Source organism: Lycorma delicatula, chromosome 1 (assembly GCF_047948215.1).
Source record: "Lycorma delicatula isolate Av1 chromosome 1, ASM4794821v1, whole genome shotgun sequence".
Taxonomy (NCBI): domain Eukaryota; kingdom Metazoa; phylum Arthropoda; class Insecta; order Hemiptera; family Fulgoridae; genus Lycorma; species Lycorma delicatula.
Window position 1 is genome coordinate 240,365,045 of NC_134455.1, and position 24,218 is coordinate 240,389,262.

Genomic DNA, 24,218 nt, shown 5'->3' on the forward strand with positions numbered 1-24,218 from the left:
CTGCATACTAGACTGAAACCTTGCCATAGTAGGTAGGTCTTCTTTACTCAGATCTGGGACATTTTCTGAAAGTCGTACAAATGGCTGAGTTGTGAACCAGGTAAAGTCAGACCTTCTACATTAAGTTTAAAAACCTAAATAGAACCTTCTCAATTAACTTTATTTAAGCTTGAACTACAACTGATCTGATAATTTCTATTTAAAACTTATGTCGATGATTAGTTTTTTATTAAATTTTCAACCTTAATCATTTACAATGGAACTTTTTTATTTTCATTATTTCTGGCAGTGGAGAAACACAAAGTTTCACATGTTTTATTTGTTGTTTTTTCTTTCCTATTCTTGTTAATTAATAGACAATTTATTTGATATGATTTTATTTAAAATACAGTTTGTTATCTGTCTGGGAGATGTATTTTTTTAATTATGTTCTAATTATAGTATCTGATTACGGTATACTGTAATAATTTTTGTTGTAACATGGTTAAGCAAGAAAATAAATGATACAATTATTATTCTGTTTACTAGTACAATCTGAGTTAAAAGGCATGTTCTATCTTTTAACAAAGAAAGGTATTCTAAAATGCAGCATTTAATGAAAAAATTATACAAAAGCCCTTTAAAGGCTTTTTATATCTAATAATGACTTTTTATTACTAAGAATTACATAGCTGAAAGAGATTCTATTACAAAATTCCTCAACACATTTATAATTTTCTGCAACTAGACTTCTAATAATTTGTTTAGAATGTCAGTTTCATGTACAGAATATAGTTTAAATTATTTGTTCTAAATTATTGATTATAGGGTCCATTTGTCATGATACCATGATTTGCCCCTTCCATGATTTTAATGATCTATATTATTCACTGATAATGAATTGAGAAAACATACACCTTCACACGTAAAAGGAGATGAAAATTTAATAATAGTTGGATTGGAATGCAAGCATTGGAAAAGGCAAGGAAGGAAATATGGTGGGTGAATACGGGCTGGGCAAAAGGAATGAAAGAGGGGGCCGACTTATAGAGTTTTGCACGAAGTATAATTTAGTAATTGCCAACCCCCAATTTAAAAATCATAATAGAAGAATATACATTTGGAAAAAGCCAGGCGATACTGCAAGGTATCAGATAGATTATATCATGGTTAAGCAAAGATTTAGAAATCAACTTGTTGACTGCAAAACTTACCCTGGAGCAGACATTGATAGCGACCATAATTTGGTGATAATGAAATGTAAATTGGGGTTTAAAAACCTGAAGAAAAGGTGTCAGATGAATCGGTGGAATTTAGAGAAGCTTGAGGAAGAGGAGGTAAAGAAAATTTTTGAGGAGGACATCGCAAGAGGTCTGAGTAAAAAAGATAAGGTAGAAAATGTAGAAGAAGAATGGGAGAATGTTAAAAAGGAAATTCTTAAATCAGCAGAAGCAAACTTAGGCGGAATAAAGAGAACTGGTAGAAAACCTTGGGTTTCAGACGATATATTGCAGCTGATGGATGAACGTAGAAAATATAAGAATACTAGTGATGAAGAAAGTAAAAGGAACTATCAGCAATTAAGAAATGCTATAAACAGGAAGTGCAAACTGGTGAAAGAAGAGTGGATTAAAGAAAAGTGTTCAGAAGTGGAAAGAGAAATGAACATTGGTAAAATAGATGGAGCATACAGGAAAGTTAAGGAAAATTTTGGGGTACATAAATTAAAATGTAATAATGTGTTAAACAAAGATGGTACACCAATATATAATACGAAAGGTAAAGTCGATAGATGGGTGGAATATATTGAAGAGTTATACGGAGGAAATGAATTAGAAAATGGTGTTATAGAGGAAGAAGAGGAAGTTGAGGAGGATGAAATGGGAGAAACAATACTGAGATCTGAATTTAAGAGAGCATTAAAAGATTTAAATGGCAGAAAGGCTCCTGGAATAGACGGAATACCTGTAGAATTACTGCGCAGTGCAGGTGAGGAAGCGATTGATAGATTATACAAACTGGTGTGTAATATTTATGAAAATGGGGAATTTCCATCAAACTTCAAAAAAAGTGTTATAGTTATGATACCAAAGAAAGCAGGGGCAGATAAATGTGAAGAATACAGAACAATTAGTTTAACTAGTCATGCATCAAAAATCTTAACTAGAATTCTATACAGAAGAATTGAGAGGAGAGTGGAAGAAGTGTTAGGAGAAGTCCAATTTGGTTTCAGGAAAAGCATAGAGACAAGGGAAGCAATTTTAGGCCTCAGATTAATAGTAGAAGGAAGATTAAAGAAAAACGAACCAACATACTTGGCGTTTATAGACCTAGAAAAGGCATTCGATAACGTAGACTGGAATAAAATGTTCAGCATTTTAAAAAAATTAGGGTTCAAATACAGAGATAGAAGAACAATTGCTAACATGTGCAGGAACCAAACAGCAACAGTAATAATTGAAGAACATAAGAAAGAAGCCGTAATAAGAAAGGGAGTCTGACAAGGATGTTCCCTATCTCCGTTACTTTTTAATCTTTACATGGAACTAGCAGTTAATGATGTTAAAGAACAATTTAGATTCGGAGTAACAGTACAAGGTGAAAAGATAAAGATGCTACGATTTGCTGATGATATAGTAATTCTAGCTGAGAGTAAAGAGGATTTAGAAGCAACAATGAACGGCATGCATGAAGTCCTACACAAGAACTATCGCATGAAAATAAACAAGAACAAAACAAAAGTAATGAAATGTAGTAGAAATAACAAAGATGGACCACTGAATGTGAAAATAGGAGGAGAAAAGATTATGGAGGTAGAAGAATTTTGTTATTTAGGAAGTAGAATTACTAAAGATGGACGAAGCAGGAGCGATATAAAATGCCGAATAGCACAAGCGAAACGAGCCTTCAGTAAGAAATATAATTTGTTTACATCAGAAATTAATTTAAATGTCAGGAAAAAATTTTTGAAAGTATATGATTGGAGTGTCGCTTTATATGGAAGTGAAGGTTGGACAATTGGTGTATCTGAGAAGAAAAGATTAGAAGCTTTTGAAATGTGGTGCTATAGCAGAATGTTAAAAATCAGATGGGTGGATAAAGTGACAAATGAAGAGGTATTGCGGCAAATAGATGAAGAAAGAAGCATTTGGAAAAATATAGTTAAAAGAAGAGACAGACTTATAGGCCACATACAGACTTAAGGCATCCTGGAATAGTCACTTTAATATTGGAAGGACAGGTAGAAGGAAAAAATTGTGTAGGCAGCCCACTTTTGGAATATGTAAAACAAATTGTTAGGGATGTAGGATGTAGAGGGTATACTGAAATGAAACGACTAGCACTAGATAGGGAATCTTGGAGAGTTGCATCAAACCAGTCAAATGACTGAAGACAAAAAAAAAACACCTTCAAGTTAGTCAACATGTGATTGATCTTTTTAATAAAATACTCTAATCAGGCTCTGATAAAATTGCAGTTGTTAAGATAATAATTAATATTATCTTTTCGGGTAGATCACTATAGTTTCTATGTTTATGTACTTGGCGCGTTTCAAATCCACTCCATTGTCAATACTTATTGTACTTAAGTTTGAGTTCAATAAGTTTTGACAATGGAGTGGATCTGAAACACTTCAACAAGAGATAAAGGAATGAAGTTAAAGAAGGTAAGCAGAACTAAATAGAAATGTTCTGATAACTTACATCCTTTGTTATTTCCATATATATGTCAAAGCTTATGGAAATATCTAGACAGTGTCCATTCCCTAGGAAATCCAAGTATTAAGGCAAAACCAAATATTGTATAAATTTCTAAAACTTTTTTTATGTTATTTTGACTAAAGGAGTCTTGAGACATTAACATTTGCAAAAAACCCTCCTACCCAAAGTTTTGAACGATTGCTGTACTTTTAAATACTTACTTAGGAAATCGTACCTTGTATATTATTTTTTGTAGTTTGTAAATTTACTTACTTCTAATATGGGAATTTAAGTAAGAGCAATCCAGCCACCCATAGCAACCAAAACCAGGTGTCACTAGAATTATTAAGTGATATATTACCTTAGTTGTTTCTCCCCATTGTCAGTCAAACAGTGTAAAGTTAAAGTTTCCTGTTAAAATTTGTTGGAATCAGCATACACAGACGTCACAGTTTCCATAATTTAGCAAATAAACTGAATGCTTATAAAAATTTCACAATTGTATAGCTAATGCAGTAGACCTAAACATCAGAAAAGCAAATCTAAAATTAAAATTTTGTTGTAATAGAATTCAAATATTATGGTTAAGTAAATCAGTTTTTAGGTTTACAAAAGACCCCCCCCACACATGTTCAATATTTTCTTCAAACACCCTCGGTCATCCTGTACTCTTCCCTCTACACAGACATCTGTTCTTCCAAAATTGATTATGCTATCGACAAATGTTATTGTCATTTAGAGGATCACAATTAAACTTTTATGGAATGCAAGTCGAACTGTGTCTACAGATAAGCATTTAATAAACTGCAAAAGATAGAAGGCCTATTCTTTAGCTGTTACTATCTTTGCTAGTGGCATTGTCAAACAGAAAGATAGGGAATCACGCAATTTAACTGTCCTCTTTGCTCTTTAATTCTAGCCTTAAATCAACACTGTACACCTCACTCTTAATACATATCATGAATGATTTATTTTAAGTATATTTTGAGTGAAAAATAAACAAGAAGCCAATACTGATTTGTGACATCCATGTAATTTTACCCACCCTTTACTCTGGTGTTTGTTTCACTGTAAATTTACAATTAGAAACAATCCCAAGCGTTATCTATAATACAAAAATAAAGTTTCCCATGACCCACATCTACGTTTTGTTTTAACTGTTCTCCATAATGTTTAATTTTTGAATAAGTAAACTGATCACGACAAAACCTTCATAAGAACATTAAACATGCCTTCAGGGTTAATAAAGTCACAGATCAAATTTATTTTGGTACACAGCAACACCTTCTAAGACATAAATAAGTTTGAAAATTCCAGAACAGCCATGTACATTTTTTAATGATTAATAACTCTGTAAACATTTGTTTTATTAAATAAGACTTTTATTGTTACAAAATTAATTTTATTTGCCTAAATCGGTTTATAAACAGTCAAAATATGACTTAAATTGTTTAGAGGTAAGTGGATCCTAAAAATTATGTGTGAACATAACACAAAATTACTAGATTGCATAGTTTTTGCGATCTGCTTTAATAATTTAGGTCATATATCATATTTTTTAATGACTGAGGTGTCATATTGTTTACAATAAAGCCTAACATTTTAATTTTATTTTAAAGCTTAATATTTTTAAACCAACCTAACCATTAGGCACCAAAATATTTCTGTGTATGAGATATTTATTTTATTCAGTTTTGGGCCCCAGCAGACAAACGGGTAAGACAATTTCAAATTTTATTAGTTTTCATCTAATAACAATTAACCGATTTTACATTAGAGGGTTATTTAAGCAAAATTTTCATCATAAGGAAATCATATAACAGATTATTAATTTTTACATGAAGTAAACATTCTTACGTTCGATGCCTTCTACCAACTAGTGAAATATCGCTCTAGGTATAATTTTGTAACCAATTTTTAAAATCCTTTACAAAATTCATTATCAAAGATCAACTTCCAAAACAGTTTTTTATTTGTATTTCACAATTGATTTGATCCCTTTTGAATAAAAATAATAAAGTTAATATTTTAAAACCCAGTAATATTTTAAATGAAAATTTGTCAATAGCGAAGCTGGGTAAAGTTATAAACCCTTTGCTAGCATTTTGAATGGTACTGGTTTGTATAATTCTTCTGACAACAGTGAGAATACGAGTATATAATCAGCATATTATAGATTTTGTGAAATAAAAGAATAAGAGAAAAAAATATGTACTAAAAATGAGAAATTAATATTTTTACCAACTTTTCGAAAAAAAGTAGGGTATTACTTTCTGTTATATGATGGGAATAGGGGGTGGGAATGAATTTTGTTTACATTTTGAGGTATGAAAATACGAAAATATCATTCACTTAAATTTTAGTTTCCTTTTTTATTTATAAATAAAAAAGGAAACTTTATCTGCGGTATCTGTTGTTAGCATATTGTTCGGCGTATTCAGGTACCATTCCCTAATTTGAGGCTCATGATTGGTTATGTTTGAACAAGGCAAAGAAAGAAAATAAACGAAAAGTAGATCTTGTGTAGAACTGTGCAAAAGTTTTTTCAATTATTCTTTAAATACTGACTTTTAGACTGACTTTTATCATCTTTAAGCCAAATTAATATAAATAATTACTAATATCTCTTAATTAGGTTCATGAACAGTCAAAATTTAAAAACAATTGAAAAAGTATTATTTTTTGTTCAACAAAAAATACACACGTTTTGTTGAGATTGGTTTTACTTTATTTTAATTTTATTTTATTCAACAATTTTTCATTTTCTTTTTATATAAATTTTGGACAGACTTAAAAAACACTGCCTGTGGGAAAAAGTCACTGCAAGGTGACAAACTTACATGTTGATGAAAACAGAATGGAGAAAACAACTGACTGCCAAAACGTGAGTTAAAACTTTATGTATAAGAATATTATTTTTTATGCAAGTTTTACAGTTCATTTTCATGTAAAAATATTTTTAGTATTTGATAGTATTAGGCTTCATATAATTTTTCTACAATAATTTAATACTAATTAAAGATGGTAGCAAAAAGAGAAAAATATGCTTAAATTTTCTCTGAAAATAATGTACTTTTACTTTAACAAAAGTGTTCTGCTTGAGTTATATGGAAAAAATATTCAACAGAAAAAATATTTTACCTGATTAAATAAATAATAAATCATCTGGAATGGCCCATTTGATTAAGACTAGGGCTTAGTCTTAAAAGATTTACACAATAAATGTAGAACCAAATATAAAACAAATGTGTAGTATCAAATATAGAACTTCCTCCTTTTATTAAAGTTGATTAAATATGAAATTGTTTTTTCTAGCAGTTTTTATATATTAGTTTTTTATCTATATATTGCAGTGTATTATACAGTATAACTAAAATTTGCTAGAATATAAAGTTTTATTTTATCGTGTTCTATTTTCTGTGTTAAAAAATTACTTTTATATGCATTAGCAATTACTTAAAATAAAATATATTAATATAGAAAATACTGATCCAACTTGTTTATAAAAATGTACATATATATAAAACATACTGATCTACAACTTGTTTAAAATTAATCTATGATATTCTAAGAAAATATCTGATAAAGAAGCTACTGTAAAACAAGTAAATCATATACTGATCACATCTAATTTTTCTATGTTATTTTATTTCCTTGTCAATTTCATTAATTATATTAATGGGTATACTATTTAAGCTTCTGAGCCTTAATAGAAATAAATAAAAGCAACCATTAAACTTTAATATGATTTTACTGTAATAAAGTCAATGTTTTGTGTACAAGACATATGTATTCCGTGTATTAATTCATTAATTTATTCTACCATCATTTGGATTAATATTTGCCATTCCTATCTGCATTATTTTATTTTTAAGGTCATGAAATTTTATCAACTTCTGTATCTTCCTTTGAATTTTTTTTTGCAATCTTTTTTAATTCCTTATCAACAGATTCCTTAAATTTTTTACTTGCTTCTTGTTTCTTTCCAAAATCTGTTCCTTGAAATGCAGATTTAATCTATGTATCAAGAAAAATAAATACAAAATTAGTTGTAATTCTAAGTTGCAAAAAGGTTAAACTATTCACAGCTATAGACAATATAAACTATTCACACCTATACATCTTATCAATTTGGTTTTAAAAAAATTATCATTAAACAAACTGGATTTTTGCACAAACATTCTCTGCAGTTGCCTTAATAACAAAGTAAAGATCCTAATGATTAGTATGAGATTTGTCTTCCTGGTAAATGTTTTTACTTCCTTGTATGAAGTAAAGGAAGTATTGTGATCACGAAAAATGTCAGATTTCAACAGAAATATCCATTTTCACCATCCCTGAATCCATTTTGACTAGTTTTGGCATGACGTCTATATGTACGTATGTATCTAGCATAACTCAAAAATGTTTAGCTGTAGGATGCTGAAATTTTGGATTTAGGACTATTGTAACATCTAGTTGTGCACCTTTCCATTTGATTGCAATCAACTGGACCAAAATTGTCCAAAAAAGCCCAAAATCAAAAAAAATTGGATTTTGAACTTTTTCTTAACTGCAGTAATAAAGCCCTCATTGAGAGCTTTTCATTGATAAGGGGTACTTATTTTCATTGGTTCCTGAGTTATAGCCAAATCAATTTTAATTAATGAAATATTTGGATCTTACAAGGGGAAGGTGCATCAGTTTAAATCAGACTTCATCTCCTTTCTTTTAACTTTTTTTTTTATAATTTAAATATATTGATTTATTAATAATTATTAACCTCTGATTGTAAAAAAAATACAATAAATAATAATAATACTAAAAAAAAATATGATAAAATATCAGAAGTTATTAATGAAATAAAATTTTATGTACTTTTCATTTTAAAAAAAAAATGTGTATATGTAATTTAATAGGCATACGTGAAAGTCATGTGGTGTCCACATCAGATTTTTTCATATTCTTTATATCTTATTTCAAGTTGCTAGCACTAAGGAAAATATTTTGTACAAAGAATAGTTTCTATAAAAATGATATCCAAGTATTATCTATATTCATGCCTTGACACTACATTCAAAGACTGACCTCAGTCATTAAAAAAATACTCTTACTTATCCTCTCTCATGATATTAATGAGCTATGTAAATGAATGCATTATTTTATCCTCTTATAATATTCAACCTCCTCTATGAATCATGAGACCTTGCCGTTGGTGAGGGGGCTTGAGTGCTCAGGGATACAGAGTAGCTGGACCGAAGGTGCAACCATAACGGAGAGGTATCTGTTGAGAGCCAGACTAAGGAATGATTCCTGAAAGAGGGCAGCAGCTCTTTCAGTAGTTGTTAGGGGCGTGAGTCAGGACGACTTAAACGGCCGTATCAACATCACTCAGTCCTCTGAGTACTGCGCAGCTGAAAGCAATGGAAAACTACAGCTGCTTTTTTTCCAAGAAAATGTGGCTCTCTGCATTTTCACATAGCAATAATGGAGGCGCCTTCCTTGGTAAAATAGTCCCCCGTTCGGATCTCCGGGTGGGGACTACTAAGGAAGGGGTCACCAGAAAATTAAAAAATAACATTCTACGAGTCGGAGCGTGGAATGTTAGAAGCTTAAAAAAGGTTGGTAGGCTAGAAAATGTAAAAAGGGAAATGGGTAGGACAAATGTGGATATAGTAGGAATTAGTGAGGTTCGGTGGGAAGAGGAAGGCGACTTTTGGTCAGGTGATTTTAGAGTAATTAACTCAGCGTCAAATAATGGGCAGGCAGGAGTAGGTTTCGTGATGAACAAGAAGATAGGGAGGAGAGTGGAGTATTTCAAAACGCATAGCGATAGAATCATTGTAATAAGGATAAAATCAAAACCTAAACCGACAACGATTGTTAACGTCTATATGCCTACAAGCGCCCATGATGATGATGAGGTAGAGTGTGTATACGAAGAGATTGATGAAGCAATTAAACACGTAAAAGGAGATGAAAATTTAATAATAGTTGGAGATTGGAATGCAAGCATTGGAGAAGGCAAGGAAGGAAATATAGTGGGTGAATACGGGCTGGGCAAAAGGAATGAAAGAGGGGACCGACTTATAGAGTTTTGCACGAAGTATAATTTAGTAATTGCCAACACCCAATTTAAAAATCATAACAGAAGAATATACACTTGGAAAAAGCCAGGCGATACGGCAAGGTATCAGATAGATTATATCATGGTTAAGCAAAGATTTAGAAATCAACTCGTTGACTGCAAAACTTACCCTGGAGCAGACATTGATAGCGACCATAATTTGGTGATAATGAAATGTAGATTGGGGTTTAAAAACCTGAAGAAAAGGTGTCAGATGAATCGGTGGAATTTAGAGAAGCTTGAGGAAGAGGAGGTAAAGAAGATTTTTGAGGAGGACATCGCAAGAGGTCTGAGTAAAAAAGATAAGGTAGAAAATGTAGAAGAAGAATGGGAGAATGTTAAAAAGGAAATTCTTAAATCAGCAGAAGCAAACTTAGGCGGAATAAAGAGAACTGGTAGAAAACCTTGGGTTTCAGACGATATATTGCAGCTGATGGATGAACGTAGAAAATATAAGAATACTAGTGATGAAGAAAGTAAAAGGAACTATCGGCAAAAGAAATGCTATAAACAGGAAGTGCAAACTGGTGAAAGAAGAGTGGATTAAAGAAAAGTGTTCAGAAGTGGAAAGAGAAATGAACATTGGTAAAATAGATGGAGCATACAGGAAGTTAAGGAAAATTTTGGGGTACATAAATTAAAATGTAATAATGTGTTAAACAAAGATGGTACACCAATATATAATACGAAAGGTAAAGTCGATAGATGGGTGGAATATATTGAAGAGTTATACGGAGGAAATGAATTAGAAAATGGTGTTATAGAGGAAGAAGAGGAAGTTGAGGAGGATGAAATGGGAGAAACAATACTGAGATCTGAATTTAAGAGAGCATTAAAAGATTTAAATGGCAGAAAGGCTCCTGGAATAGACGGAATACCTGTAGAATTACTGCGCAGTGCAGGTGAGGAAGCGATTGATAGATTATACAAACTGGTGTGTAATATTTATGAAAATGGGGAATTTCCATCAAACTTCAAAAAAAGTGTTATAGTTATGATACCAAAGAAAGCAGGGGCAGATAAATGTGAAGAATACAGAACAATTAGTTTAACTAGTCATGCATCAAAAATCTTAACTAGAATTCTATACAGAAGAATTGAGAGGAGAGTGGAAGAAGTGTTAGGAGAAGTCCAATTTGGTTTCAGGAAAAGCATAGGGACAAGGGAAGCAATTTTAGGCCTCAGATTAATAGTAGAAGGAAGATTAAAGAAAAACGAACCAACATACTTGGCGTTTATAGACCTAGAAAAGGCATTCGATAACGTAGACTGGAATAAAATGTTCAGCATTTTAAAAAAATTAGGGTTCAAATACAGAGATAGAAGAACAATTGCTAACATGTGCAGGAACCAAACAGCAACAGTAATAATTGAAGAACATAAGAAAGAAGCCGTAATAAGAAAGGGAGTCTGACAAGGATGTTCCCTATCTCCGTTACTTTTTAATCTTTACATGGAACTAGCAGTTAATGATGTTAAAGAACAATTTAGATTCGGAGTAACAGTACAAGGTGAAAAGCTAAAGATGCTACGATTTGCTGATGATATAGTAATTTTAGTCGAGAGTAAAAAGGATTTAGAAGAAACAATGAACGGCATAGATGAAGTCCTACGCAAAAACTATCGCATGAAAATAAACAAGAACAAAACAAAAGTAATGAAATGTAGTAGAAATAACAAAGATGGACCACTGAATGTGAAAATAGGAGGAGAAAAGATTATGGAGGTAGAAGAATTTTGTTATTTGGGAAATAAAATTGCTAAAGATGGACGAAGCAGGAGCGATATAAAATGCCGAATAGCACAAGCTAAACGAGCCTTCAGTAAGAAATATAATTTGTTTACATCAAAAATGAATTTAAATGTCAGGAAAAGATTTTTGAAAGTGTATGTTTGGAGTGTCGCTTTATATGGAAGTGAAACTTGGACAATCGGAGTATCTGAGAAGAAAAGATTAGAAGCTTTTGAAATGTGGTGCTATAGGAGAATGTTAAAAATCAGATGGGTGGATAAAGTGACAAATGAAGAGGTATTGCGGCAAATAGATGAAGAAAGTAGCATTTGGAAAAATATAGTTAAAAGAAGAGACAGACTTATAGGCCACATACTAAGGCATCCTGGAATAATTGCTTTAATATTGGAAGGACAGGTAGAAGGGAAAAATTGTGTAGGCAGGCCACGTTTGGAGTATGTAAAACAAATTGTTTGGGATGTAGGATGTAGAGGGTATACTGAAATGAAACGACTAGCACTAGATAGGGAATCTTGGAGAGCTGCATCAAACCAGTCAAATGACTGAAGACAAAAAAAAAAATAATATTCAATATTGCTGTTTATTACTGTTTATATTTAGGACAAATTTTGTGTTAGAGGAAGATGTATTAGGACAGAAGTGCAGCAGTTAATCTGTTTCTGTATGAATAATTAATAGAACAAACCAATGTGAAACTAGTTAAATGCTACTTAGTTCATCACAATCACCTTCTGATTAGCAACTATAGATGGTCCAGCTCTAATAAGGATACAAAAATGGCTACCATATTATCCACCACAATCAATGCCAAATCAACAATCATGTACACACACACTATCATTACACAAACAAAGAACCAAGATAGTGTAAGAACATATTAAGTTCCTAAGCGTATAGTTTCTACGTACAGTTTTCTAAGAGGAAACTTTTTTAAAGGTTCTATTTCTGTGTATTTAACAAAAATCAAATATGATGCAGTCAATTATCAGTTAATATTACAAACTGAGGTTTTATTCAATGATCCTTACTGAATAAAATCTCAATAAATATCTTGAAGACTTCAGTAATCCACTTGTTTATTCACTATTGACAAATTAACCTCTCTCTCTCTCTCTCTCTCTCTCTATATATATATATATATATATATATATATATATATATATATATAGATATAGATATATATTTAAATTCTATTAAAATAAACTGCCGAATACAGAATTTTGAGATAAGAGATAACTTTACTTAATTTTATCATGAAAGTACTTTCACAGGATCCCGCATCCTCAGTCATGATTGAAATTATTCCCTTGCTGCACAATAAAAATAAAAATACCAAAATAATATAATAATTTATGCATATGTTGCAGTTTTTATAACACCAACTCCCTCAAACTGTTTGAGGGAGCAATATTCATACGCATGTTTTCATTATTTTAGTATTTGTTAAGTTTTTAGAGCTAGAATGGACTGTACTGATTGTTGGATGAGCGAATGAAACAATATTTTTGTAGGATAGTTGAATTTAATTCGTAAAAGATACTAAACATAATACTAGATAACTAAACCATATAAGTCACATTAGACAAAGAAATACATGACCGCGCCAGACAGGATTCTTAACTCAAATGAATTGTATGAACTGGCTCGCAGGCCAATGCTAATAGAAACTAGAGAGCAGCACTAGCTGGCTCAAACTAGGAACAAAACATACTGTCCACCAATCATAATTACATTAATTATAATTCTAAAATACATTATCACAAAATACCAAAAATTAAATGCAAAATTAAAACGTAATATATGAAAATAATCAACATAAAAATCTTGCAAGTACACAAAAATTTTAAGCTACTTTAGTACAAATTCCAATATTGTCAATGGCAAAAAACTACAAAAAAATAAATAAATAAAATAAAAAAATAAACAAATACATAAAAATAGAAGTTAAAGAAATTTCATTCATTACATTCTGCATCACTCAGGTTATTACAAACATCTGAATTTGGAAGAATAATTAATCTATTAATAGGTTTATTTGACAATGGTATTGTTAGTTTTTACATCAGCTACTCACTAGTCCATCGTCACCTGGATATACCTTAACAATTATTCCCAATTTCCACATTAGTGGAAGGAGATTACTTTCTTTTACTATAACTACATTGCCAACTCAAATATTATTGGAGAACTTAATTTATTCCTCTGCTTCAAGGAAGCATGTTTTTCAAAAGTATTTCAATATTTTTTTTGTATAAGCTGCCAACTAGTAAGTCTATTTATATTAATGCCTGAGAAATGAGGATCAGGTAAAGAAGTCAACGGAGCAAAGGTTAAAAAATGTCCAGAAGTAAGTGGAGCTGAATCAAGGAATCGGTTGATGGCAAGTATAATGGTCTGGAGTTTAAGCATGCTTCTATCTGAATTAATAAAGTGGATAACTCTTCGTAATTTAATACAGAATTTCCCATGACTCTTCGTAGGTGGAATTTTGTACTCTTCACAGCAGCTTCCCACAAACCACCACAAATAGGAGAGTACAGAGGAATGAAAGACCACCTTATGCTGTTTGAGGTACAGGAAGATTAATTTTCGAATTAGCATTATCGATTTTAATAAAATCATACATTTCTTGAAGATAACGATTTGCATCGCAGAAGTTTTTTCTACTATCCGAAAAATACGAGAAGGCAATCCTCGGCGTCCTACAAATCTTCTTAGGGCAGATATAAAACTTTCTGTAGATAAATCAGTTACAAGTTCAAGATGTACTGCCTTCGTGCTGAGACAAACAAACAATCCAATGTAAGCTTTAATAGTCGCACGATTAGTAGATCGAGTACGCCGCCACCATGACGGATCAGTATTGTACCCGCATTGTCTACACCAGTTGACTGGAATGGTCTGGAAATTGTGTCTTTCTTTTGACAGTTGTCCAAGTTACTGACTCTGAGACTGAGCTCTAAAATGAAACATGTCAGACACTTATCAATGACAGAACGAATTATGATTTTAGAATTGACAGTCCAATATTTCTGTCTAAGTGACGAATAAATTAATGATCCTCCATGCGATAATCTTAAATGTTCATTCAAAATAATCAATCGAGTAAGATGACTATGAGGACTTAAAATTACAGGATGTTTAGCATTTAAAGACAAATTTAAACGACTTCCAACGCGAACAATACCATTTTGATCTAAAAATGGGTTAAGAGAAACTAATTTGCTTTTCTTAGATATAGCTGTATTCTTCTTTAAATCGCTTAATTCCTTAGCAAAATAAAATTCTTGAGTTTGACGAAGAAGAATTTCCAACGTGTAATTGATTTCTTCCGGTGAAAGATGTGACAATAGACAATTATTTTTATTTTTTAAATTGTAAATGAAACGACGACACTATGAAAATGTGTTTAATGTTCGTACGAACGAAGAAAATGGTTTTGAAAGTTCTGCCAGTTTCTGTTGTTTTAAGAGCAGCTTTAACACATTAGTTTTGCTAGGCTTCTCTTCCTTGAGCGAATTTGCCGGGTTCATAGAAACGATAGGCTGATTGGATGGCCAGGCGTTCTCATCTTGTTTCAGAAACGATGGACCCTTCCACCAAACTTTTAACGAGGTTAATACATCTGGCACACAACCACGTAACAAGACGTCTGCAGGGTTATCTTTCGAAGGAACGTGCTTCCATACGCATTCCTTAGTTAGCTCTATTATATCCTTATTCCTTATTAGCTCTATATCTTCCATCTATTAGGAAGCGAAGACAACCAGTAAAGTATTCCTTTAGAATCCGCCCAAAAATGGATTGAATCAAATCTTATACCTAAAATACACTAACCTTATTAAATAAACGAGATAACAGAAGAGCAGCATTCAACTCAATCCTTGGAATAGAGATTTGTTCGATAGGGCATCTCTAGATATTGAATACAGGTGGATTTCAACGTGTTCATTACTATCAATCGATCTGATGAAAAGACAAGCTCCATATGCACTGCTACTTGCATCACAAAATCCATGCAGTTGATAACTCTTACTGAAACTACTGATTTTAACTAATCGAGGAATCCTAAAATTACTTGACGATTTGAGCTGAGAATACAGAGAATTCCATTTTTCACCTAGCGGAGCAGGAAGAACTTCATCCCATTGAAGGTTAGCGTACCATAACTCTTGGATGAACACTAAATGGAACGACTGCAGGAGCAAGTAGACCCAAAGGATCGAACAACGAAGAAATAATTGATAAAACAGAACGTTTAGTGTAAGAAGTGTTATTATCCGTTGGTTTGATTTGATAAACGAAATCATCACCTTGAGGATCCCAAAATAATCCAAGTGTCTTGATATTTGAATTTTTGTCTAATTTGATAAAGGAATCAGAATCATCAAACGTACAAGGCACATTTGAATTGCATTTATGCAACGAAAGTCCATATTTGTTAACAAATAACAAAATATAATTGTACAATTCTTTTAACTGATCAATGCTGTCACAACCAGTGAGTAAATTATCGACATAAAAATCCTGCTTGATTGATTGGCAAGCTTCAGGAAAGGAGGCTTCATTTTGATCAAACATCTCGTAGCTAGAAAACTTGAAGGTGCTAACCCGTAAGTAACTGTTTGTAAATTATATGGAATGATTGATGAGTTATTATCATACCAGAGGATTCTTTGCAATGGGAAATCTTGAGGATTAATGCGAATTTGCCGATACATTTTTGGAATATCTCCTGATAGCACGTAGGTATGAGTTCTAAAACGAATTATAATTGAGAATAAATCCTGTTGCACTACTGGGACCTGTAGCAAGAATTGAATTCAGTGATCGGCCGTTTGATGTTTTTGCACTACCGTCAAATACTACTCTGGTTTTGGTAGTGGTGGAAGATCCACGAAATATTGCGTGGTGTGGCATGTAAAAAGTTTCAGATGGAGCCTTACACTGAGATGAATCTACTGGTTGCATGTGATCTAATTCTTGATATTCTTTCATAAAATGGAAGTAATCTTCCTTAAGTTTAGCATTTTTCTGGAATCAATGTTGTAACAAATTAAAACGATGCATTGCATTCTCATACGAATCTCCTAAAGTACAGTTTTCCTTACGAGGAAGAGATACAACAAATCTGCCTTGGTCATCACGAAAGATATTTTCAACGAAATGTTTTTCGCAGAAAGATTCCTCCTTAGTCAGTAAACGATCTTCCATCTCTTCAGATCTCCAGAATGACTCTATTTGAGAGGAAAGCTGTTCATTACTAACAAAAATTACTATTGAATCTGAATTATTTGTCCATTTAATAAGTTTAGTAGGGATTTGATCCGAGACTATGAAACCAAGACGGGTTTCTTGAAATATGGTATGATTAGAATTATGAGTTAATTGAACAGGCTTAAGTAGAGAAAGATAATATTGAGCTCCTAGAACATCCACTTGCCCAGGGACATTAAAATTAGGATCGGCAAGAAAAAGGTGACAAGAAGTTTCCCAGTCGGTTACGTCTATAAAATCAATCGGTAACAAACCTGTAATCGATGGCAGTATATGATATGATACAAGTCAAAATTAAAATTTTCATACCTAAAATTAATATTTAAATCAACATTTAACTTAGATTTAGTAACAACATTACTAACACTTGATATCGGCATTAAGACAGGTTCGGTTTGAAGCCCAAGTTTAGCAGCAAACCCTTCAGTACAAAATGAAATCATCGAAGCAGAATCAAGTAAAACCCTGGCTTGAATGAAATTACCTTGTTTATCTTTGACATTAACTACAGTTGTTGCAAGTAAAACGGATTTGTTAGGTTCTGATTTTAAGGCGCAATATGAAATATTAGCCAGGGGAGCTTCATTCGGCTTGGAAGATTTATTTGCTGCCTCTTGGAGCGTTTTACCTAAATGAATCAGTGCATGATGCTTTCGCGAGAATTTTTTACATTTACGATTGCTTGGGTAATCTTTTACGATATCCTGTTTACTTAAACAATTAAGACATAATTTTTCCTGAAATACAATTTTTTTTCCTTTCGTTAATATCATATTTTAAAAATTTATCACACTGATACAATTTATGGTTGCTAATTTTACGTAATGCACACATAAAATTATTATAATTATTTACAAAAAATGCAGTTTTATTAGAACTAGGTTTGGAAGAATCGTATCTTTTGCCGCTAAAGCATTCATTAGATAGCTAGCTGTACTTTTTCATTACCTTGAATTATGTTGGTGAATTCATGTAACTTACGCTTAGATTCTAAGAAAGAAAGAAATTGTTCTAACTTCGGGAATTCACTATCTTCTAATGTTTCTTCCCAGTCTTTTAAAGTATTTAAATTTTGAGTGATTAATAGCATTATAATAAATTCTAAATGATTAATATTTAGATTATTTAATGCATTAATATTTGAATTAATTCGATCACTGGATTTGGATAAATTTTCAGAATTTTCCTTTTATATTAGTTTTAGATTAATAATTTCTATAGCATGTTTAGCTGCAATTAGCCGTTTGTTGTCATAACGAGCTTTAAGTAATTTTATTGCAGTTTCCTAATTTTCAGATGTCACTGATAAATGTTTTATTACATCTAGAATTTCATTACACCTTAAGAAATTTGTAAAGTAGTAAAATCTTTCAACATCAGATAATTCCTTGCGGTTATGAACTAAACTATTAAGATCAGAAAACTTATGCCAAGCTCTCACATCACCATGAAAGGGCTCAATTTGTATAGATTTTAATGTAATTTGATTGGGTTTGTTAATTATTTTATTTGAATCAGTTACATCTGACTTTTTGAAACAATTTTTGTAGTTTTTTATGTTTTAATTTAAGTTTATCAAAAATATTATTTTTTGATAAACAGGTTCGGTTTCAGATGCAAAATTAAATAGGCAACCTTCCGGTTGCACTCCACAGAATTACTGCTAGTCTAAAAAAATCACTACGCAAGTTATCCCAACTATCTGATATTAAATAGACATCTTGTCATGAAATTCTTCATAAATTAAAATTGAAACCATACCGCATTACAACTGTGCAACAACTGAAGCAGACAGAAAAACCAAAACGACTTGATTATTGCAACTGGCTTCTCGAAAATATTGTTGGTGGACAGATAGACCCGATGTCGTATTTCATGTCAGACGAGTCATGGTTTCATTTATCCGGCCATGTTAATTCGCAGAACACCAAGTACTGGATGACGAGGAATCCTCACGAGATATTTGAGCGTCGAATTCACGATGAGAAAGCTGGTGTTTGGTGTGTCGTTACCGGTAATTCCATAGTGGGACCAATATTTTTTAACCGGACTGTCAATACACAAGTTTACGGAACAAGTTTCGAAAAAATTTATGCGGGATTAACTGATAATGAAAAAGAATACAGCTTCCTCCAACAAGACGGAGAAAACATTTCACTGAATCGCGTTCATGCAGCTTTCACAAATGAATGGCTGTCAGCAGACGACGGTGGCCTCCACGTTCCCCAGAGTTGTCTACTTGCGATTCTTTTCCTTTGGAGCTTCTTAAAGGAGAGAGTTTATGCATCTAATTCCCACAATATTGATGAATTGAAGGTGAATATTTAACGAGAAATCAACGCAATTGATAACGTTTTGCGTCCAGACGACTCTCAGTGTGATTAGTCGAGCACAAAGTACATCGATGCCAAGGTTGGTCAACTTGAACATATTTTGTAACAAGAAGTTAAATAAATGCAGCATTTAAATTACGTTTTATGTTTTTCTTATTTAATTTATCCGTATCATTCATAAAATTTCATTCCAACATAACCTACCGATTCTGCAGCGGTTACGATTTGGGTTCGGTTTTATGTTGCTCACTCTGTATAATACTATTTACTATGTGAATATGTTTATTTTATAAGAAATTCATGGTAATTGAATCTTAAATATCTTTGACTGAATGTGAAATATGTTAGCATATTTAAGTATTATTGAAATGTTTAAATAAGTTTTATTATCTTATTTATTATCTTCTTAATTCAGAGTATCAAAAGAAATGTATTTTAAAGCACAATCTTAACGATGATATTTTTTTAAGAAATCAAGCGCATATCCTTTAGTCTCTCTCTTTTACAGCAGACTCTTTTTTTCAGTTTTATGATCTTAATAATAATGGGATTTATAAAAATAATCACTCTTCTCCTTCACACTTTCAAATAAAGTAAAATTTCCACTGTAAGATATGTTTATTAAACAAAGTAGTAGAAATAGTTACCAGCAGAAATTAAAAGGAACATTATTGATGGAAAGAGAGTTTTGGTTATCTAATTTTTTCAAATCATATTCACTGGATATTTACAATTTACATTATAAATCTACATCAGGTATTGATAAATTTAAATTGAAATAATGTGTATTGAATTTAAGTTCATTTCAATACTTACTCATGTATTATCTCTCTGTTAACCTAGTGTACCTTCTACTTCATATTATACTAAGAATAAATTTAACAATGAAGCTGTTAATATAAATTTCTAAATCTTGCTTGTACCTTATTAAATTTATTACAAAATTTAAAATCTTAAAATGTTTTCAATTTCCAATTTTGAATTAATCTATATGCATCTAAATGCATGAAGATGCATTTGCATGAATTAAAAATTCAATTGGCAAAGTATTTCCCAAAAGATAAAAATGATTTCTCAAAGAGATGAGTACTGAATTTATTTTGTGAAAACAGTGTTCCAGCTGCTAAGTTTCCAGTTGAGATTCACAACCAGCTTATCGAAATGTCTGCCAATAAAGCATTACAATTACAATTCGCATCTGAAGATTTAGGTAGATTTTGGCTCGCTCATCCAATTGAATATGGAAATTTAGTCACAGAAGCATTAAAAATATTAACCCCTTTTGCCACTTCTTGCCGCTGTGAAAAGGGACTTTTGTCTATGGTTACACTAAAAACTCAATGTAGGAATCATCTTTTATCACTTGAAAACAATTTGATTTTGTGTGTTTGTAACATAGATCGATGTGTGGAGAAACTTTTAATGAAAAATAAACATAACCATCTTATTAATTTATTTTCTTTACAAATGTACTTATAAATGTAATTAAAATTTCTATAATAAATGATTTTTTTTCATAGAATGATTTCATTATTATTTAAGTGTAAGGCTGTAGGCTAATTTCATAACCCCCTTTTCATATCACAATGATCCCCCCCCAAATTGAAAAACACTGATGTAGAAGGTCCTTGCTAGTTAAAAACATACAAACCATTTCCAAAGAAATGGATTTAAAGAAATTATTCTTTAACATTTTGGGGGGTTGGCGTTCCCATGGCTCTAGCCTCAGCCGCTTTTCTTCCCACTACAGACAGACTACTGAACCTTTCACACCATACACATATGCTACACCAAGAACACTACACAAATTACAACAAATAGCCTCTACACAACTACATAACATCTTACACTATTTCTTCTTACTTGGTGGTGTTGCGACACCTTACAAAAAGCAACTGTAACCCAAGATGGAAACTATCATGCTGATGGGTGGATACTCTACGTAATGAGTCTCGAACAATGTCCTCTAGGCACCAGGACGAACCCAATTGTATTTAGCTCTAGCTCCAGTGCACATGCGCTCTGCGGGAGTGGTCTGTTATATCGCCAGTACTCATGGGAACCATATGGCAGTCCCTAATATAAATCTTTCGATGGTTGCTGGTCCACTTGAAAAAACCAACAAAAATGGATGTTTGAAATGACTTCAACTGATGTTTCAGCCGAAGATATGTCAATCAACAAAGAGACTGAGCATAAGGTATGTAATGTAAGATTTCTTATTATGAAATGCAAGGAAGAGGGTAAAAATTTTCTCTAAGGTATCCCCCATTTTAATAAATAAATACATAGTGACAGCTTGTGGCTCATCAAAATCATTAAAAAAGCTTAGGAGTGGCACCCTATTGATTGAGGTGAATAATTAACAGAGCTGGAAATGTAGCCTTTAGGTACTTGGGAAAAAAGGAAGTGATAGTGGAGCCATGTAACACGCTAAACTCCAGCAAGGTGAGATCTTTTAGAGTGATTTTGCCAATATTGAACAAACATATCAGAAAAGCTGTCACTGCAATCTGTGACTTTTGTGTAGAGGATCATGTGGAAGGAGAATGGTATTGATGTGACAACATCCTAACTTATCCCAATTTTTTCTGTTCCAACTGTTCTTGAGAAAATAAGAATTGCCTACCTCTCCATACATGTGCGGCCATACATAACTAGCCCGCGTTGCTGTTTTCAGTGTCGGGGTTTTGAGCCAACAAAATTGGTTGCACCAAGGAGCAAGTTTATGTGCATTGTAGCCATACAAGACAAATAGCGCAAGCACAGAAGTTGAAAAATGTATAAACTGTAAGGGTTCACATTCGGCTAGATCTTGAAAATGCCCTGTTTATATAGAGGAACAGGCTATATTGCGGATTTTTATTGAGCAAAAAGTATCCTGTGGCTCGTTGGGAATATAAAAAATCCCTCAACATGAAAAATCCTGTAACGCCTGGTGTTAGTTTTGTACATGCTCTTTCTAACAATGTGCAAAAGAATAACAAGTGCGCATCATGTAAAGAATTAACAAAATTGATGCAAGCTTTGTCAGACCAGGAACAATCCCTATCTTTGTTATTGCGGTGTTGAGTACTAGTAAGAAGAAGGATAGTTTTGGTTGAAAGATTGATAGTGGTGTACCGAAATCAACTTCAGTTAGTACACCACAAAATAAAACTCACATTGCATCAACAATGCAGCGAACTACTAAGATCCTACTGAAGGAATCTATAAAAAAATCATCGCCTGGTGGGGTATCTCCGGCCTCCCAAGCATCCATATTCTTCCCACCGCCATGTTGAGATTTCTTCAAGGATATGGAGGCAGATGAAGTACCAGAAGAAACTAAGCACTTCCTAAAACTCCTAAACTTCTAAACTCCTAAACTTCCTAAACTCCTTATTTTGAAGTTCCTCTATAATTTTCTTTTTGTGTGGTTCAACAGATCCTTGCACACATCTACACCCTCTGAAGTATTCAGTGTACTGTGGAGTGCAGTTAAGTAGCCATGACTATTCAACATTTTTGACGATTTCCATAAACAGTCCAATAGCAGTTTTTCGTCTCCTTGACCAATCCTTCAACAGCTTCCATGATGCCTCAAGCCATCATGAATGAAATAATCTTGTGAAAATCCCCTTCTTTACTTTTGATAACTAAATATTTCAATATCACTGCACTGTTTTTCGATCGAAAATTGGTTCGAACCGTCTTTTCTACACAAAGGCTCTTCAAAATTTTATGTGGACCCTCTCTTACAAAAATTTTTGAAGTAGATATTTCTATAAAAAAAAGTTACACCAATCAACATATTGTAAGGTGAAGGTGGAGAGGTAGTTGGGCATAACCAGGATCACTTCTCCTGCCTAAGTTCCCCCAGTCAGCTGCCTTCCCCAAATATAACCTGGTTTGGGGAGTACCCTGACCTGCTGTACTATGCCTAACCTCCTATACCCTGACCCTCTGTAGCATTCCAGGACTCGCACGCAGCAGAAAGGACTTCGATATCCTTACTCATGGACAATCCCTGCCAAGGGCTGAAGTTACTGACTCACGTTGAGCAGGCCAAGATTCGGCAGAGCAAGTTTACATCAGCTCACCCCCAACTTGGTTTCCACTAGCAGGAAGAGGAATAACTTCCCATCCGCACACAGCTCAATGTCGGTAAAAAATATATCACAGTCATGCCTCATGTGCCGCTGCAAGCAGCGAAACCTGGAAACAGTCACAACCAGCTCAGGACTGCCAATCCCATAATCCACAGAGAAACTCCTGTAGTTGACATAAGTGAAATTAAAGAACTGCCATGTTGTTGCCTGTCCAGGACTGTGAATGGATTAATTACACAGACATAGAGTTTAATTTGTCTATGTTGTCTACTCGTATATATAATATATTTGTAATATTTTGATTAATTTTTTTTCTTTACTATAAAAAATAAATAGATTTTTAAGAAAACCTTCATCATCACCCTTTCTAAACCGAACAGTGTCATATTCAGGGAAGTAACTAGTACTAAATCAGATTTTTCTAATACTTGAAAATAACTTGTTTTATTTTCTTTGCATTATTACTATTAATATTATGTATGTTTATAATTATTTATGACTGAATAAGAAATTGAGTTCTCTCTTATTTCTTCTACATATATTTCAAATAGAATTTTTAAATCTGCACATACAGTACAAAAACACAGAAATAACAATGTTGTAAATAATCACCAATAATACGTATCATCACACACCCTTTTTAATCCCATTAATAAAATACCATATCTTTAATTTACATGCTTTACAAATAAAAAATGAAATTGGTTAAAGAATATTTCTTACTTGATCTCGCTCTGCTGAAAATTTTGGTGCATTTGCAGTTTCAAAAAATGATGCACCATTCTCATGAATACTGTCCCAGAATTCATTAAACTGATCAGATGAAAGTGGTAATTTTGTATTTAGATCTTCTTCAAGTGCTTTTAGTTTATCAAGGCCTTCAATATCTTGAGCTTCTATCTGACAAGCATGTTCTGTGGAACATTTTGTTGCAGGAGCATCAAGTTTATGAATTTCTGGCTCAAAATTCTGTGTTAT

General features: G+C 32.5%; 1 protein-coding gene across 1 annotated transcript in view; it reads left to right on the forward strand.

Moving 5' to 3' along the window:
- Positions 1 to 24,218, forward strand: part of SmydA-2 (SET and MYND domain containing, arthropod-specific, member 2) — a 65,739-nt gene that overhangs the window by 35,876 nt on the left and 5,645 nt on the right. The gene's annotated exons all lie outside the window — the stretch shown is intronic.